This window comes from Podarcis pityusensis, assembly GCF_964106645.2.
Source record: "Podarcis pityusensis genome assembly, chromosome: 3".
Classification (NCBI taxonomy): Eukaryota; Metazoa; Chordata; class Lepidosauria; order Squamata; family Lacertidae; genus Podarcis; species Podarcis pityusensis.
In genome coordinates this window covers 86,603,074-86,622,187 of record NC_138026.1, presented here as the reverse complement: position 1 = coordinate 86,622,187, position 19,114 = coordinate 86,603,074, and positions in this window count along the sequence as shown.

Below are 19,114 nucleotides of genomic sequence, written 5' to 3'. Positions count from 1 at the left end.
ACCCTGGCAGCCACTCCCCTAGCTTCCATGTCAATGCTCCCACCAGTTACAACACTGATTTGCACACCAACAATGCCTGCGCCTTACCCACCCAGGGAAGCCTCAGATCAAGGCACAAAAATGGTTGAATGCCCGGATGATGCTATGGAACTTGGTAGGCCCAACTTTTCACATAAGGCATCTATCCAGGTGCCTCAGCACCTCCACTGCCCATGTTGCAGTGGGAGAGAGAGCAGAAACCAGCAGATTCTTGTAGCTGCAGACTCTAGGCCTCCTCTCAGACAAGACTTTAGAAGCTCACACAGAAGCAGCCTGATAATAGTCTCTTGCCAGGCAAACATCTAGGGCCAGTCAGGGAAAGAAGCAGTTACTATTCCATACTATGAGTGTGGCCCTCCAGTTTTTGCTGGACTACAACTCCCATCATCCCTGACCATTGCCCATGATGACTGAGGCTGCTGGGAGTTGATGTGCAACAACAGTGGAAGGACATTTCGGGATACACTAAGAGAGAGACAAAATGTGGTTTTCAGAATGATGTGTTAGCTGGAGGTACTTCATCTTTATTTTTTAATTGCTGTTTTTAGATATGTTGTGGTGTATTTTAATTATTGTTTATAACTAGTTTGTTTTATTATTTCATATTTTATAACTGATGTTTTTAAATGTTGCAAGCTGCCTTGAATCCCAACTTGGGAGAAAGGTAGGATAGAAATGGATTAAATCCAATCAATCAATCATGGAACTCCAATGGGATTTTTCTGCCTGCTGAAGGAGTGCCTCGTTCATTCCAATACAGTGGTACCACGGCTTAAGTACTTAATTCGTTCCGGAGGTCTGTTCTTAACCTGAAACTGTTCTTAACCTGAAGCACCACTTTAGTTAATGGGGCCTCCCGCTGCCGCTGTGCCGCCGGAGCACGATTTCTGTTCTCATCCTGAAGCAAAGTTCTTAAGCTGAAGCACTATTTTTGGGTTAGCGGAGTCTGTAACCTGAAGCGTATGTAACCTGAAGTGTATGTAACCTGAGGTACCACTGTATGTAAATAAAGGAAATACTACAGGAACACTGTAAGCCTCCAGGGCTCACTGCTCCAGAGGAAACTCAGTGCTGGACCATCCAATCCCTCATGGAAGTGGGGAAACATTTAATACTGCATTGCAAGGGGAAATGTAGCATACAAAGCAGCCCTTAAGTGACAGGTGAAATAAAGCAGAGAGACCTCTCTCTCTCTCTTTCTCTCCTTGTTTACTTATTTAAACTACCCCTCTGCAAAAACTAAGAGGACTTGCTCTCCTTTGGACCTGTTTTTCCCAAGGAGATCCTAAGCAACTTGTACCCTGTTTACAGGACCTCACAAGCAAAGGAGCCATGCCACGTGAGTTCAAGGGGAAAGTACTTCTCTGAAATGTTATCAGTCAATACAAGACTTGCTACAGGATGGCTCTCCAACTTCCTGCACATGCTTTCCACATGACCTCATAAAAATTCTCTTTGAGGTTAATAGTTTTAATCATTGACAGCACAGCACAATGTCCATCTGATCTCACATAACTTTATAGTTTTGACATTGCTTCTCTTGGGTAATTCCATTTCTGATAGAATTCAAGGAGACAATTGGTTTGAAATTGAGATGTACTTGGATGTAAGAACATGAGAAAAGCCGTTCTGGATCAGGTCAACTGGTATTCAGAAGCATTATTGCCTCTGATTGTTGAGGCAGAGCATAGCCATTATGGCTAGTCGCCAACAATAGCCTTCACCTCCATTAATCTAAAGTCTAAAGATTTATGGAGATTCTTGGGAGAGAAGACTGATTCCAGGAATTGAGGAGAGTTCTTGGAGACAAGAACAATCAGTGCTTTTTTTTCAGGGGGTACACAAGGGTACGCAGTACCGGAAAAGCACTGAGAACAATCATGTAGGAAAAGGAAGTCAGAAGTACTGATTATAACCCTCTTCAGGCATTCTCCTTGTGTCTAACAGCATCTTGGCTGTGAGTCCTGGAAGATGGGCTCCCTGCCTTGCAGGCCTTTTTTCCCACCTGGGCTTGGAGGGTGGGATGCTGATTGACTCTAGCTACAAAGGCTGAGGCTGGAGACCACCGTAGCTGTCTCTTAGTGCAGACCCAGGTCATTGAGCCTGAGCTTCCACAGCCCCCACCTACCACAAACCACCATTGACAGGATTAGACTGCAAAAACAGCAGAAATATTCTATGCTTAAAGGTAAAGGGACCCCTGACCATTAGATCCAGTCGTGACCGACTCTGGGGTTGCAGCGCTCATCTCACTCTATAGGCCGAGGAGCCGGCGTTTGTCCGCAGACAGCTTCTGGGTCATGTGGCCAGCATGACTAAGCCACTTCTGGCGAACCAGAGCAGCGCACGGAAACACCGTTTACCTTCCCGCCAGAGCAGTACCTATTTATCTACTTGCACTTTGATGTGCTTTCGAACTGCTAGGTGGGCAGGAGCAGGGACCGAGCAACGGGAGCTCACCCTGTCACGGGGATTCGAACCGCCGACCTTCTGATCGGCAAGTCCTAGGCTCTGTGGTTTAACCCACAGCGCCACCCGCGTCCCATTCTATGCTTACGATAATATTTTTATCTTTTGTCAGTTATTCTGTTTTAAATGTGCATTTCATCTTTGACTTCCTTTAGTAATGTTTTCTTTTGAAATGTTTAAGATAATATTTTACTTTCCTGTTATTCATTTTCATTAATTCATTCAGCCTTTATTGGCATAATGGTTTCCTATTAATTAGGTTGCTTTAAATGTATAATTTATACTTGACTTTATTCAGTAATAACTTATTCTGGATTGTTTTATTTGATGTTTGAATGTGTTGCAAACTGCTTTGAGATTTCTTTTCCTTAAAAATATTAAGTGATATGGAATGAAATTAATATTAATAACAAACCCCTCAACTGTCCTGGGAAAACCGGGACATCCTGTTTTTTTGTGTGGGAGCACAGCAGCCATTTGGGGTGCTACACTCTCAACCCCCCCAAAAAAGATGTTTTTTGGGGGGTATGATCTCATGCAGGTCCTGTGACTCTCTCAGGAGCACAGCCCAGAAGATGTGCAGCCCAGTTTTGGGCCTGAACATGTTGGAGGACATTTAATAGTAATACATGAGCAGAGAGGAGCAAGCTAAGGCCCACCGATCATAGCTACCCTCGTAGCAAACTCTGAAGTGAGAAGACTCCTGTACTCATGGAGATGCCTCACTTCTGAAGTTTCCCCTCCAGTTTACGGAAGGCTACCAGACTAGCAGCAGGGAGGACAGAGCTTAGCCCACTAATCCTTGCTTCTGTAATGTTTTTACATGCAAAGTGAATACCTGAGAAGTATGGAAGTATGTTTTCCACCCAAGACACATATATGACTGTGAATGAGAGTTCTATAATTATATTTACACAGACCTTGAGAGGTGCATCCACTTATTTCACATTGAAGCAATGTGAGAAGTGGGCTTGTGTTTTGCTCATGGGGCAGTTGTGAATTTCAATAAACGGACAGCAATTGTGATACCACTGAGAAATCCCAATTCATTCATATTGTTCTTATCTGGTTGCCCGAGCCTATTTTTCTACAATTGTACGCTGGGAACAAAAGCCTTTCACTTAAGCAAATGGAATGAGTTAATCTCCTCTGAAGGAATCTCTTTCTGGGTTAGCAATTAGCCCATATTCATAACATGAACCAGGAATTTGAACAACATCCAAAATGTTGAAGGAAAATACTTGAGGCTTCCTCATTCCTCTCAAGCCACAGGGCTTAGTGCCCCCCCTCGCCCCACACACCGCTCAATGGCATGGCTTTCCTGGTTGACCAATATTTAATCACCCCCAATTCCCATGATGCAAAACCTGCCCAGTGCCATAGAAGATTAATGTATTAATAGGGAGGTGGCTGACAAAACTGCAAACTTCTTCACAACAAATATTTACTTGTACTACTGTGGCAATTTACTCTGTTTGGTGCCAAGAGGAAGATTCTTTCTTAGGGTAACATTACAACAGAAAACCAGATAATTTACAAATGCTAGTACCACACATTATTTATAGCTTAGTTCCCCCAGCCTGCCTCCAAAGAAAGGGCAATTTAAGCTCACCTGACATTTTTCCAAGGCATGAATGTCTGTCAGCTAGGGTGGCTTAAGCAGTGGGCTCTGCTTCAATCATTCAGTCCTAAAAATTATTGTGGAGCTGCTAAGAGAACAGCCCTCCAAAAATAGAAAAAAATACAAAACCTCTTGAAGCAAGGCTGAGTGCACATGGCCACAGCCAACTTTTGGTGTGTCTGTTTGTGGTGAAGAGGTATTGGCACCACACTGCTATTTTCCTATGGTGCTTTTCCATCCTAATTTCACAGCTGGCTGGCTCCTTTCCCAGGACAGGGACTTTCTAAATGCTGGAACTCATCGCCATCCAATAAAACTGAAGGTTGGAAGATGATAGATTGATAGAGATAGTTAGTTAGATAGATGATAGATAGATGATAGATAGATAGATAGATAGATAGATAGATGATAGATAGATAATAGATAGATAGATAGATAGATAGATAGATAGATAGATAGATAGATGATAGATAGATGATAGATAGATGATAGATAGATAGATAGATAGATAGATAGATAGATAGATAGATAATAGATAGATAGATAGATAGATAGATAGATAGATAGATGATAGATAGATAGATAGATAGATAGATAGATAGATAGATAGATGATAGATAGATGATAGATAGATAGATGATAGATAGATAGATGATAGATAGATAGATAAATAGATAGATAGATAGATAGATAGATAGATAGATAGATAGATAGATATAGATAGATAGATGATAGATGATAGATAGATGATACAGATAGATAGATAGATGATAGATAGATAGATGATACAGATAGAAGATAGATAGATAGATGATAGATAGATAGATGATGATAGATAGATAGATAGATAGATAGATAGATAGATAGATAGCCAGCTTTGTCACGCTGACCACATGACCCGGAAGTGTCGCCGGACAGCGCTGGCCCCCGGCCTCTTAAGTGAGATGGGCGCACAACCCTAGAGTCGGACACGACTGGCCCGTACGGGCAGGGGTACCTTTACCTTTACCTTACCACTGTTGTGCTTTACAATTTTAAAATAGTAAAACACTGATTTTAAAAAAATGTTCTCTTCTTCTTGCTCAAAGGGCAGATGGTGCCAATTGACAGAAGTCATCAGATTCAGGGCAGACGGAAGAAAGCACATTTTCGCCCAGTTCATATTTGGTTCGCCCAGTTCATGGATGGTTTTGAAAGACAAGCTCGTGCACAATAAGGCTATCTTCTACCTCCACTGTCAAAGGCAGTGTGGCGTTTGCCCTCCTAGGTGGGTCATAAGGAAAGGGTTAAATGAGTGTGAAGTGATAGGCCAATGGGAACCCAAGGGGAGGAGTTAGAGTTAGAGTTGGAGTTGTTGGGAAGTCAGTTGGGAGTTGGAGAAGGAAGAGGGAGGATAAGTCTGTGGGTTGGTCGAGTTGTGTTGTGAGAGTGTGAGAGGAATTGTTAGGTGGAGTCAGATAGATAGTTGGGATGATCAGTTTGAAGTTGTTAGGAAAGTATAGGACAGTTAAGGAACTAAGATTAAGAAACTGCCAAGAAAAAATAACTGAAACCATAAACTTGTTCATGCCTATAAAATAAACTTGTTTATTTGGTTTAATGTTAACAACTGTCTGGACTCCGTGTGTACCCGAGAGAAATGGGTTGGTGGCAGCGGGAAAGCAATCACAGTGGTTTCACAGGGATCAATAGACCGTCAAATGTCTGGGGACCCTGTGTGATGGCCACAGGCAGTATGCCTCAGATTACCAGTTGCTAAGAATCCCAAGCGAGAAGAGTGCTGTTGCACTCAGGGTCTTCTTGGCTTCCCCTAGAAATCTGGTTGGTCATTGTGAGAACAGGATGTTGGATGAAAAGGGCCTTTGGACTGATCCAGCAGGGCTCTCCTTGTGGTCTTATGACATCACACAGAAAAGGAGGAAAGGCCTGTAGATATCAAGGTCTGGCTGGTTCACTCACAGGCAGCTAAGAAATGCCTGTCTTTTCTGTGTGGCAGAGTCTGAGAGTGGCATTTTGTGGCGGTGAGATTCTTGACCTAACCATTTTCACCTCTTTGATTAAAGGGATTGCCAGTTCCTACCCCACTTCCAACACCTCTCGTCAGTTGTGTGAATTATTTTGCAGGTTTTCAAATTCTTGCCCTGCGCTGACATTCTCTCTCTTTTTTTCCCACTTTTCATAAAACTAAAGTACTTTTATTACACCAAAAAATGTTAGGCAGCTATGAAGTGGGGCACCAGAATCTTTATGAGAGTCACCATAATTTCCAACATTCTGTTAACTGTGAGCCACACACCTTCAGTCAACTCTAGTTTGGCTGAAGAAGTGGTTATGATTTAGCTTAAATGCCACATGTGAACGTTTTTTAATGGGGAATAGACTGGGTGGGGGCATTTTGAAACCAAAAGCCATTCTAGCCAATGTATACTCTGTATTTGCATATCAGGCCAATTTGATGCAAAGGGATTTGCATGTTGTTCCCGCTGTTTATCTTTACAGCTCCCAGTTATATAATTCACAGTCAGGAGTTCTGCAACCTGCCATGATTACTGCTTCCCGCCATGAACTAATAGCTCAATTTATTATTAGCCTTGGGAGTTTGCACCGAAAATGCTGACGGGACCATAAACAGCAGGTTTATCTGACAGCAAAACAAAGTGCATCCAGACAGGGGGGGAGAAAGGGCAAAATAATGCCAAACAGAGCGCTGAAATCCATACTCTCCAAAGTTCCGTAAACAAATATAAGGCGGTGCTTTTTGTACCCCAAATACAAAGTATTACTTCAAGTAATACAAAGTATTACTCCTAAGGCCGTGCATGGCGCCTTGATGTTCTTACACATGCATGCATGAATGCTAGAGATGGTGCATCTTCTCTCCACTTCAAGAGACCCTGGGAACAGCAGCAGAGGAAGCAGCTCCGGCGCCTGGAGCGGCGCTCCCAGGGGCGGGGCGAGTTGCCCATAGGGGCGGGGCGAGGGCGAGGCCTCAAGAGTCTGCCTGCCTCCTTCCACTCAGCCGCCCTACAGCTGAGGGGGAGGCAGCAGGGAGGCCGTTTGGGCAGCACGGAGCCTACACTTGCCCGGTGAGTGCCACCTGGCATTTTGTCACCCCCCTCCGTGGTGACACCTGGGACAGTCCACACCCACCGCACCCCCCTTCCTCCGCCCGTGCCTGGGAAGGAAGCTGAGTCCCGAAGAATGACGCATCATGCAATTCACAATGGCAATAACAAGACATCCCTAAAACGCAAAATTAGAGTCATAATAAGGAGAGTGATCCCCCCCGCCGCCCAAATCAGGGCCTAGCAAATTTGGGCACTTGGGGTGAATGTAAATCTCTAGGGCATATCCAGACGACCATTTTATTACACAGGGCTCTGAAAACACAGAGCCGGAACGCAGACTATAACACTGGATCAGATTGAGAGAGCACAGGGGCCAAGCTCATAGGCAAGTGGGTCTTGTTCAGAAATTCAGAATGTATTCTACATGGTGGAGGCTGCCTCGGAGTCTTGGGTGTGTGTACACTTGGCATCACACAAATGATAGCATCTCATGAACTCCGCAGTTGTGTGTCAGTTTGCATGGTGCTGCTCACAAACCATTTTGAACTTGGGATTTAAACTCTGATTACTGTTGCTCCAAGCTCAACATTATGTATGCTGAGCTACGAAGAGTAATGCACAGATTATAAAAATATGCTCATTATGTGTGGCACACATGCACACTCCCTGCAGCTTACTTGCAGCAAAAGACTTGTTTTACGTTTTCTTACCATTTCCTATGCAAGGGGTCAGCTGGAGCGCTGACTGATTTCACAAGCTAATGATCAAACTCTATGGAGGCCAATTACCAGGAATTGTTGGTTGTGTTAATTATAATTAGGCACTTACCAGAAGAATTAACACCTACCTATCTCAATTTTCTATTCTCAGCTGAAGATTATCTCTCTCTCTCTTTACAAGCATTTAAATTTAGTATGAAGGTGGAATCACACAGACCTTTAAAAGTTAGAATCAAGAAGTTGTGTTTTATTTCCTATTGTCTTTTAAAAGCATCTGTTCAATAAATTTGTCAAAAATATAGAATGCTACATATTGAGCACCATAAATAAATGAAGATCAAACAAATATGCAGTGCAAGAGTTACTACTTATTTGAAATTGCAGATCTAAACTATTACGTTTTAAACGGTTTATTTATCAAAGTAAAGGTATATCCAAGCAGCTTCATCGTGGCATTGCATTATGTCTGCAATGGTATGGAGATATATTGAAATCCTTGGGGAAGTGTTTGGCTTTTCTTCTTTAAAGAAAATGCTTATTTCTTAATTTAACATATTTCTATCATGCCTTATTAATACAATTAATAAATCATAAATAATTCGCATGCATGGAACCAAGCCAATGAGTGGATGGGAAGAAAATCCAAGTTAAGTAGTTTATTAAGTAATCAGGAAAGCAAGAAAGAAAGCCGGTGACATTAAAAAAAGGGATACGAACCATGGGGGACCACAAAGAGACCTCTGGGATTAGCAGGGATATAAGGGGTCAGGCAATCCCTGAGGTATCCTGGACCCAAACTGTTAAGGACTGGGGTATCAGCTACATTAGTAAAGAAACACTGCTTTGAACGCACTATAAACATGCAACACCAGATGGCGCCAGAGAGCAGGAAATTTTAAAACACGATTTTCCATAAAGATTTTTTCTTTTGTTAAAATGATCCAATTTCTGACTTATTTATAGCAGTTTCCCCCCTGTGTTTAGATCCACCCCTGGTAAGTTAAAAAAAACAAGCTTAAGTCTGGCCTGGTAACATATGGGCAACCACTGCAAGCGTTTGAGCGCCAGAGTTATGTGTTGGTGGCAATCTGTCCGCATCAACAGTCTAGCCACAGCAATTTTCACCAGCTGAAGCTTCCAAGCCAAGCCAAAGAAAAGCCTCGTATAGCGTGCATTGCAATAATTGAGCTGTGAGGTTACCAGTGCATGAATCACCATGTTCCTCTATGGCTTACTAACTCAAACGAACTTAAGATCTCTCAGAAACAGATGTCCTTGCTCGTTGGCAGCGTTCATATTACTAACTGAGGTTGCTTGACACAGTTTAACGTGCTGTGAATTGTTTGTAGCACAGCAGCTCAGTCAAATTGTGATTGTTAATGTGCATCCGGTACACTGCATGAGCCACTGGTCTGGATGAACGAGACAGTTCTTGGAGTAGCAGCTACCCGGCCGCAGCAGCAGAGGGTGCTTGAGATGCTGCTCTGTGTGTTGGCGCCTGTGCCAGGTGTCAGAATGCATCATCATTTCATCATCATATTTCACATGCTGTGACATATTTGGGCTTGGGTGTGTGGATCAGTTAGGTAGGCATATGTTTGTTTAGATGAAAGTCAGCAGTGGTGAAGAGGACAGAAGCGAAGATCAGTGATGCTTTGTTTGCTTGAGATGTTTCCATAGGAATATGCATTGCTTTAAAATGAGAGGTACCTGAAGCAATAATATATACCGTTATCTACCTCAAAGTGTGCTCATGCATACTTTGAGTAAGCAACACATTGAAGGGAAACATGTATTTGAGGGAGGTGGTTTTGTTAAAGAGATTAAATTGAGATCACAAAGAAGGGCTGCAAATCTACTTCACATTTGACTAGTGATATGTGTTTTCTGAATTGGAAAATTGTCCAGAAAAAGGGGAGGGGGTGAGTTGCTGCAGTGCTTACAAACATTTAAATAGATATCCGTGTTAAAGTCTCTAATCCCTTTTTGCTCAAATAAAGAAAAACAGATAGAGAAAAGGGTGTCTGTGTGACCCATGCTGAAAGCATCCTTGTAACTATTGTAAGTTTTATACTAAACTTCATGGAGCTTCCTTCTGAATATACATGTACAGGAGAGAGGCTCAAAGGTACTGTGATGTTTCTGGGATTCTTTGCCCCTGTTTTCCCATTCCCAAAAGTTCATTAGATAAGCTAAATGAGGGGTGTTTAAGTTGGTCCAGGTTTATTACTGGGACTAGATCTACTCTAAGATACTAAAGTATTAACAGAACCGCACCCCCAGGATTAATGAGCAGGAACATTCTTGTGTGGGAGAGATTTCACTGGGTTATCGTGTTACAACGCTGCCAGTTCCCAGTCCTTACCGATACCACTTCCTTTGAATGTTCTGATTCTCTTTTTTAGTACTTCTGTTGCAAAGGCTGAAGTATTAACTTGGGGTAAGACAGGGTCAGCCCAATACATTTTGCCACCAGAGACAAAGCCCAAAATCAGGTGCCCCTCTCACCGCCAGGGAAGAAGGGGTGAATGCAGACTGACATCCAGGAACAAGGTGATGGGAAGAAAGATCTGCTGCCACTGGGAACTCTGCCACCTGAGGCAATCTCCTCACCCAGTCTCATGGGTGGGCCAGCCCTAGGGTGAAAGATGGTTATTTAAAATCTGCCCCTATCAAAACACATGGAATCCAAAGACCTTAACTTCTCCTAGCTCCCAATAGAAGACATTTTAACATAAGCCTGCGTGGTACATCGGTAGGAAATTGCCTGTGACAGCTGATGTAATGGCTATAAAACAGGGGTGAAACAAAGGTCTACCAACTGCAACAAGTGACTGACAGTTTGGTCCCATAGAAAGGCAGGCAGAACTGGGTTTGGGATAAACAACGCTGGCAAGATGTACTTCTGCCTTTTAGAAAGGAATGGGGAAGGCAGGTTGGGAGTCTGGGTGAAGCAGGGGTCAAATTCTGAATTACAATACTGTATATAAAACTGAATTAACTTTTTGCATCCATCACTAACAGCTACTATATTGTGCTTTATAGATCTTAATTTTAAGGTAGATCTCCAGTTAGTTCTTGTGAGTGACCCAGATTAATAAAGCACCTAACCGAGTGCTGGCTGTGGGTTTGAGAAGTACCTCTGCTGGGCTTCTTCCCTAGTGGGCCAGCCCGGCTGTGGCAGACAGCAACAGTCCAAGCAGTGCAGGTGGCCAGGCCTAGCCACCATTTTGATTTCCCATATTGCCCTGGAATGACAATATGTCAAGGGCATTGCAGATAATTAAAGTAGTGGCTCAACCCAGCTTTCCCATGTTGATCAGAGTATTGGGCCTGGAAAAAATGTAAAGTGGTGTGGGGTCAAGGAAGGCCTTGGTGGTGTGTGCTGCTAGGCACTGAGATCCTGACAGAACCACAAGGTTCCCATGAGTGGACACTGGCTCTGGTATCCAGGAAGGACAGAACAGGAAAGTAGGGCTGTGGGGTGTCCAACCCTTGAATCTCACTAGCTGCAACTGTTGTGAGAGTTTTAGTCAATGTTTTGAAATCTAGCTTATTATATAAGTGCCAAGTATTGTTATTGTGAAATTGTGTTTTCCATGAGGCATACAGTGGCTTTTCAGCAACAAGCTAAATTTATCCCTGCAGTAGCTCCAGTGACTTGAATTTCTCCCGCTATGCCTGAGTGTTTCCAAATGTACAGAAATCTGGACTGTTGCTTGGGCTAACAAGGAGGTAATGATTTTTAATATGTGGAATATGATATCACCCGATTTACATCCATGTGTTGGATCTCTGCCCGTCTCCTCTTATCTTGCAACTCTCACATTTCATTGCATCATTAAATGAGCTTTTAACTCTACATTGTAGCAAGTGCCTAAAACCACCAAATCCACATAAAACAAGCCTAACCTCAAAAGATTCCCTCTGACGTCCTCCTTTGATGGCGTGGCTCACTAACCCTAAGATCCTTCCACTGTGAAACTCTGCGCAAATTTCCAAACAAAGATGGGAATCAAAACAGCCATTCATCAAGCAGCACCACACCATTTAGAGGATGGGAAGCGCTCGTAAAACACAATCAACTGTTGGCATTGCTTCTAGCACACTGCAAATATTTAAGGAGAGGGTGGAACTCATTTCAAAAGATTCTATCCATTTAATTGATGACGTAGAAGCTAAACAACTTTTTAAAAGCCCAGCTATGTTGTGAAGCTCTTGCTAAGGTACAGCCTGTTGCATTTCTGAGGATTTCTGAGCACTTTGCAATTTTTTTAAAAAATGATCTGCCCTAGAGGAGATGTTGCAATATCTATGACTTAGGAGATCAGCTTTCCCATGTGAGGGCTGTGAACATACAATGTTTTATTCTAGAATCAGTGGAAACAGAGCTCTTGTTTTTGCTGTGTAGTCCACACTTCATTTGGAAACAGAAGTAGGCAACCCCAGAAATGGAGAGTGTAGGTAGACATAACAGCAAGATCACAATCACCACTTCCTTCTTCAGCCACCTGGGACATGCGCAAGAAGGAAAAGACATGGATAACCTAATCAAGAGGAAGGTTTTCAAATGTGTATCAAGTAACCACACTCACTCTTGTGGACAGCAAGATCTAGAACCAGGGCTCCCAAACTGTGGTCCTTGGGCCACTGGTGGTCTGCAAACTTCATTCAGGTGGTCTGCAGTGTGTCTGTAAAAATACAGTTTAAATCATCAGCATCTAGCACAATGTGTTACAATTGCTCCAACAAGCAGAAAAATCATTAAGTGGTCTCCCAAGAATCTCAGCGGTTTTCAAGTGGTCTGGGGGCAGGGAGGGGTGTAGTTTGGGAACCAATGATCTAGAATCATTCTAGACTAAAAACAGCGTGTTGAGTGTCATGTTGAAGACTCTGGATTTTTTTATATATGAAAAAGCTTTTGCTGACGCAGCATTCTGTTGCATGAGACAAGTGGGACAAGTCCATCCAGTTAGGCAGTCATGCTTGATCTGTAGCTGGTTATGCCAAAATGGGTTGGCAATGACTGTTAAAACTGGAGTCATCTTATCTAGAAAACCAGAATACAGGTCACTAGATTGTGAAAGTGGAAAGTCAATAGAGGTATGTATTGCTTCATTGCCTCTATAAATCTTTGCTTATCCTTCACTCCTTTTTTTTTTTAAAAAAAGGATGGCATCTGCAGCAACTTCTCATGCACATGGATGGGCGAACACATACACATTCATAAATGCATACTATGCTCACTGGTACGGCACATAGTCTGATCAGATAATAGTGGATAAATCAGCAATTGTGGGTGGGGAAGGCAGAAAGCATGAATGGCAGAGATGTTGCTAGGTACTTTAAAGATCCAAAGCACAGGCCTGTGATGCAAATTTGCATAAAATCAACAAATTCTCATTTATGTATTTGTGGATGGATGGAAATTTATAGCTCTTGATTTGATTATTTGATTATTTAAAATATCTCTAAGTGGTGTACAAAAGAAACTGAAGCAACAACAGGCAACTTAGACAAAATATCACAAAAATACACAATTACATATAAAAATGCTATTTGTGGTATTGGGCTTGGCTAGATAAGGTCTGAGGAGTGTGCTGATTTGTAGAAAATCTGAAATTGAGTTTGCTGAGATGTTTATGAGGCGGTGTCATAGGTTCTTCATTAAGTCACTCGCCAGGATCTTATGTATTTCGTCATTCACCATCAGAGACCATTTCACTCTTGACGTGCCCGAAGATTCGCTGACTGCACACGTTGACTCGGCAGGAGGCTGACATTCTAGAAAAGGAGCTAATGAAACTAAAAGCGGGAAGTGATCACTTTCAGTTCTTACCAGTACGTCTACTATTTTCACCAGGCTGAAGAGTGGTGGTGAAACTGACCCTGATGTTGGGAAAGATGGAGGGCACAAGGAGAAGGGGACGACAAAGGATGAGATGGTTGGACAGTGTTCTCGAAGCTATGAACATGAGTTTGACTAAACTGCACGAGGCAGTGGAAGAGAGGAGTGCCAGGAATGCTCTGGTCCATGGGGTCACAAAGTCGGACATGACTAAATGACTAAACAACAACAAATGACACTTCCTCCCTCACTATGTAAGAAAGTGAGTTGGCCCTTGGAGGTGTCAGCTGGGCATTCATTTAATATCAAGAAATCATGCAGAAAAACCCATTCTAGGTGTTTCAGTCCTTGAGGGTTAACTTTCTTATCCATGGAAGTACGAGTAAAGGGGGAAATGTCATCCAGATCTATTCCACGTGATGTTAGGCTTCCCTCTGGGCCATCGCCAATGCGGGCATTAAAGTTCCCACATAGTAGGATTTGGGCATCTGAGTATTTCACCTTTATCTGCTCTATAGGGCTTGTTAGATCAGTTCAAATCTTAACCACCACTGAGATTCAGAATATTTTTTTTCTTGTTTTCCTCCTCCAAAAACTAGGTACGTCTTGTGGTCTGGTGCGTCTTATAGAGCGAAAAATACGTAAATAAAATAGTGGTCAATTGGAAAGTTGATTCGGACATTTAAGCTGGCACATTCTACCTGAGAACCCATCACTATCCTATCGTATGCAGCAAATAATTCTTAGGAGATGTGATTGTGGTTTATTGTCTCTGCAGTGCTTGAGGTTTTTATGGTTTTTATGGTTATTGTTGCTTTTTCTTTTTGTTCCCTTTGTGAATGATGCCATGGCCTTTGGCTAGCACAATAAAGTTTATGATGATGATGATGGTGATGATGATACATATAAAAATGTAACATTATTTTTATTGTTGCTGCTGGCATCCATCTGACTCAAGAGACAATAGAGTATGCCTCGGGGGGGGGGGGGGTCAAGTGGTTGTATTAGCAGCACTGAAGTAACCTCCCTAGGGTGTAAGCCTGGGCTTTCCAGATGACAAGTCCCCTCTCTCAGCCTCACTAATGTGGTCCAAAATAAAGCAGAGCAATAATTCTGGCACCAACTTGGCTGCAGGAGATGCTGAAAGGAGGTGTACAAGGCACCATCCAACCATCTTAGGGACTGAAAACTTAGCATTTTCTTCTCCAGAAGATATCCCTCAAGGCAGCAGAGGTTTAGGATCACAATTTTCTTTTTCTGGATGGGTTACCTTCCCAGGCTGATGAGTCCCATCTGCCCCTCACTTCCCTCTACAGCACGTGCAGAAACTGCCTTCTGTGGGGCTCGCTATCGGTCTCGTCCACTTGATCTGCTGGAGCCTGTCATTGCAATACATACCTCTAGTTCCTAACTCACCAAGGGTTTGAGACCCATCGGCTACCCACACCTGGTTTAGCTGGCCACTTGAAACCGTTCGTAATGTAACTTGGTTACATTAATACAAAGTTAAGTAAAGGTAAAGGGACCCCTGACCATTAGGTCCAGTCATGACCGACTCTGGGGTTGCGGCACTCATCTCACTTTATTGGCTAAGGGAGCCGGCGTACAGCTTCCAGGTCATGTGGCCAGCATGACTAAGCTGCTTCTGGCAAACCAGAGCAGCACACGGAAATGCCGTTTACCTTCCCGCAGGAGTCGTACCTATTTATCTACTTGCACTTTGACATGCTTTCGAACTGCTAGGTTGGCAGGAGCAGGGACTGAGCAACGGGAGCTCACCCCGTCACGGGGATTCGAACTGCCAACCTTCTGATTGGCAAGTCCTAGGCTCTGTGGTTTAACCCACAGTGCCACCTGCATCCCTAATATAAAGTTACCAACATATAAAAATAAAAATCAATTCATTTCCCTTCTGACACACTCTCCCTCTCAGCTTTCGGGTTCTCACCCAGGGTCCAAACAAACTCTCAGATCACCCACAATAGTGTTACAATGAGAAGAGACTGCCCACAGCTGTGCAGGTGGTGCTGTGGTCTAAACCACCGAGCCTCTTGGCCTTGCCGATCTGAAGGTCGGCGGTTTGAATCCCTGAGACGGGGTGAGCTCCTGTTGCTCTGTCCTAGCCCCTGCCAACCTAGCAGTTTGAAAGCACGCCAGTGCAAGTAGATAAATAGGTACCACTGTGGTGGGAAGGTAAACGGTGTTTGTGTGTGCTCTGGTTTCCATCACGGTGTTCCGTTGCACCAGAAGTGGTTTATTCATGCTGGCCACATGACCTGGAAAGCTGTCCATGGACAAATGCCGACTACCTCACCCTGAAAGCGAGATGAGCGCCGCAACCCCAAAGTTGCCTTTGTCTGGACTTAACTGTCCAGGGGCCATTTACCTTTACCTTTCCTATCAATCAGCTGCACTTTCCACACCCAGTTCCAGGTACAGCAGGTTTGTTGAGTTTTCCAAGGGGTCCAGAGAATGGGAAAAGGATGACCTCCACTCACAGAGCTATCTTAACCCTCGGTCCTCTCTTCCTCCTCCAGCTGCTTAACAAATGAAAGTGGTGGCTGACTGGGCACTGCACTTTGTAACATAGCCAGAAGCCTTGTAAGCATAAAAAACTAGTTGTTTGTTTTTTTAGGGGGGTGGGTGGGACAGAAGATCCAAGGCCAGTGCAAATGATGGAAGAGCTCTGAGCTATCCACTAACAATACCCCTGAAAAATGGGGAAGGGGATTTAAGGAAAGAGGCAGGGAGACCCTGCAGCCACGCTGGCTGAAACCAATTAGAGTTGCAGTCAAGAACATCTGGAGGGCATCTGGAGGATGGCAAAGGCTGGTGTAGCGTCCACCCCATGTGTGTATCTAAAACTGAGGGTCACAAGCATCTGATGAGGTGGACCTCTGCTCACCAAAGTTTCCAGCACAATAAATTCATTATTCTTTAAGGGGGCACCATGAGGCTCTTGGTTGTTGCTGTTCTCAAAGCAATCACATGTTATTTTTCCATATGAAAAAAGATAAATTTGCCTAAATAAGGCAAGCCCAACCTCAAAATTCCATGGATTAATTGATTCTCATTCCGTACTCACAGCCGTCAGTGTCTGTGAACACACAAAATATACTTAATATGGCATTCTGTAATATGGTTTGACATGGGGATCACATGTAAGATAACACAAAAGGATGCAGTGTGCATTTTTCCTTACTCTTGAATGCCCACCTAAGGATTAGACAGCTCCACAAAAGTGGAAGGGTTATTGAGAAAGTTGCAGAATGCTGAGAGGCTGTATAAGAAGAGTTTATCTAAACTGAAAGAAAGGCAGAGGAGAGAGGCTATAAATATGCATCCTATGCATGTGGATTCCACCAGGATATATTGCAAGAAAGGGAGTTCACCAAGGGATAAACTAGATGTGACATTAATCGTATTATTGCCTATTCTGCACTAATTTTCTTCAGCCATAGCAGGGAAGGTGGAGAGAGGAAGCAATTCAGATGAGGATAGCGGCAGGATACGAAAGCTGCTTTAACACTCTACCATGGCCTAACTTGATCCCAGTGCACTGACATCAGCAAGGCCAGAAAATGAATGTTCTGGGACATGGCTGGGATCCAAAGGATCTTAAGACCTCACAGTCCTCCATGCCTCCAAGTGAGGGGCAAATTTAGACATGCTTCAGCCCATCTTTAAACTCTTCCTCCCCTTAGGATTGTAACCTCAATAAAGCACTCCCATTGCTTCTAGAATGTGATATCTGTATATAAAGGGTTTAAAAAAACAACCGTCTACTTCCTTATTCAATAACTGTCATGTGACCCTTTTAAGGGGTCAGGCAATGGTTGGCTGTCTTGGGCTGGTTCTCTTGCCTAATGTAAACACTGACACAAATGTCAGTCTGTCCTCTATAAAACCACCATAGGGTCAAAAGTTGTGCCTTCCGGACTTTGTGTTGGAATGAGTTTTGAAAGTGTTTTCTTCTCTTCCTTAAAATACAGTTAAAGTCCTTCTCTCCCAACAAGAATCTGCTGCGTCAGTTGATAATCGTCGCAACACTCCACAAAATCTCCGTGTTGCTCTTCATTGTCAGGACTACAAATGAGCCTCTGGATTTAGTTTCACCCACAAATGGGTGCGATGTCATTCCTCTTCCTATTTGGTCCTTGATAATGAAGGGGTCTGGCCTGATTCATGGGCAGCTGATCTTCTGTCATCCTCTACTAACCACTTCATGGACAAACACTCTTTGCCAGACTGAGAGCGATAGCTCTATTTTTGTTTTTTTAAGGCCTAGGGAATTTCAGACGGGAAATCCCAAGCCAGCTCCATGTTAGAGAGGTCTTTCAGCACAGTGGCCTCTGTGGGGCCTGCTCCTACATGGGCCTACCTGACATGAGCTTACCTGAGCACCTGACGTGGTGTGAGTCCAGGGCACTGAGGGAAATTAAAATTGTCACCTACAACTGCCACTGTTGGGGACATTGATGGGCCCTGCTGGGGTCTTGGCAACTGCCCCAGGATGCTGATTCTGGGCTGCGAAAACCAAATTTCCTATTTACCACATAGAGCACATTGTAACACTATTTAAGTCCAGTGCAATCCTAAATGTGCTTTCTCAGGTATCCTGAGTCTAACAAAAGATACTCCCTAGTGCAAGTGTAGCCAAAATGGTACTTTCCCAAGGGGGTTGAACAACAACTGCCATCATCTATGGGTTTTGTTTCTATTTAGAACTAAAGAAAACTAACAAGGATGGTGAAACTGCACAAATGTAACCTCTTCCATCCTGATGCAGAAATGGCCTTTGGGGGGGGGCACTCTTGAGAGCTATGCTATTTGCGAAACAGTGACCCAAGGATTGCAAATGTTTTTTACCTCACAAACTGACCTTCCATCAATGCTTGCGATCCAGAATATTGCCGTACTTACTGACATCTGACAGGAAGGGTTTCTAAGCTATGGTGAACATGCCCTCAGCAAGCACTACATGCAAACACGTATATCAAATATTGTGCACATTTGCATCAGGATTCAAAGTGGGGATGAAGGATTGCATTCAGTGGCTTTCTACTTGCAGCAAATGTTTATGCTTGCTCAAGATGGGTGATCCAGTTCTTCACCTTACCCCTCTACCTACTTCAACCCTCTGCACTATTTGTTCCAAATCATTCTGAGGGAGGTCCCCCAAACCTCAGGAGCTGCTTTTCATGGGACATAGTGGGGGACTGCACTGGGTAGGTGGAATCTGTGAAAAATAAAGTGAATAATCAAGTTGTCTGGAAGGGTCCAGACTGTATCTTTCGTGTTACATCTTTTCAGTACCGATTCTCATAACTCAGTAGTTTCAGTGCCCATT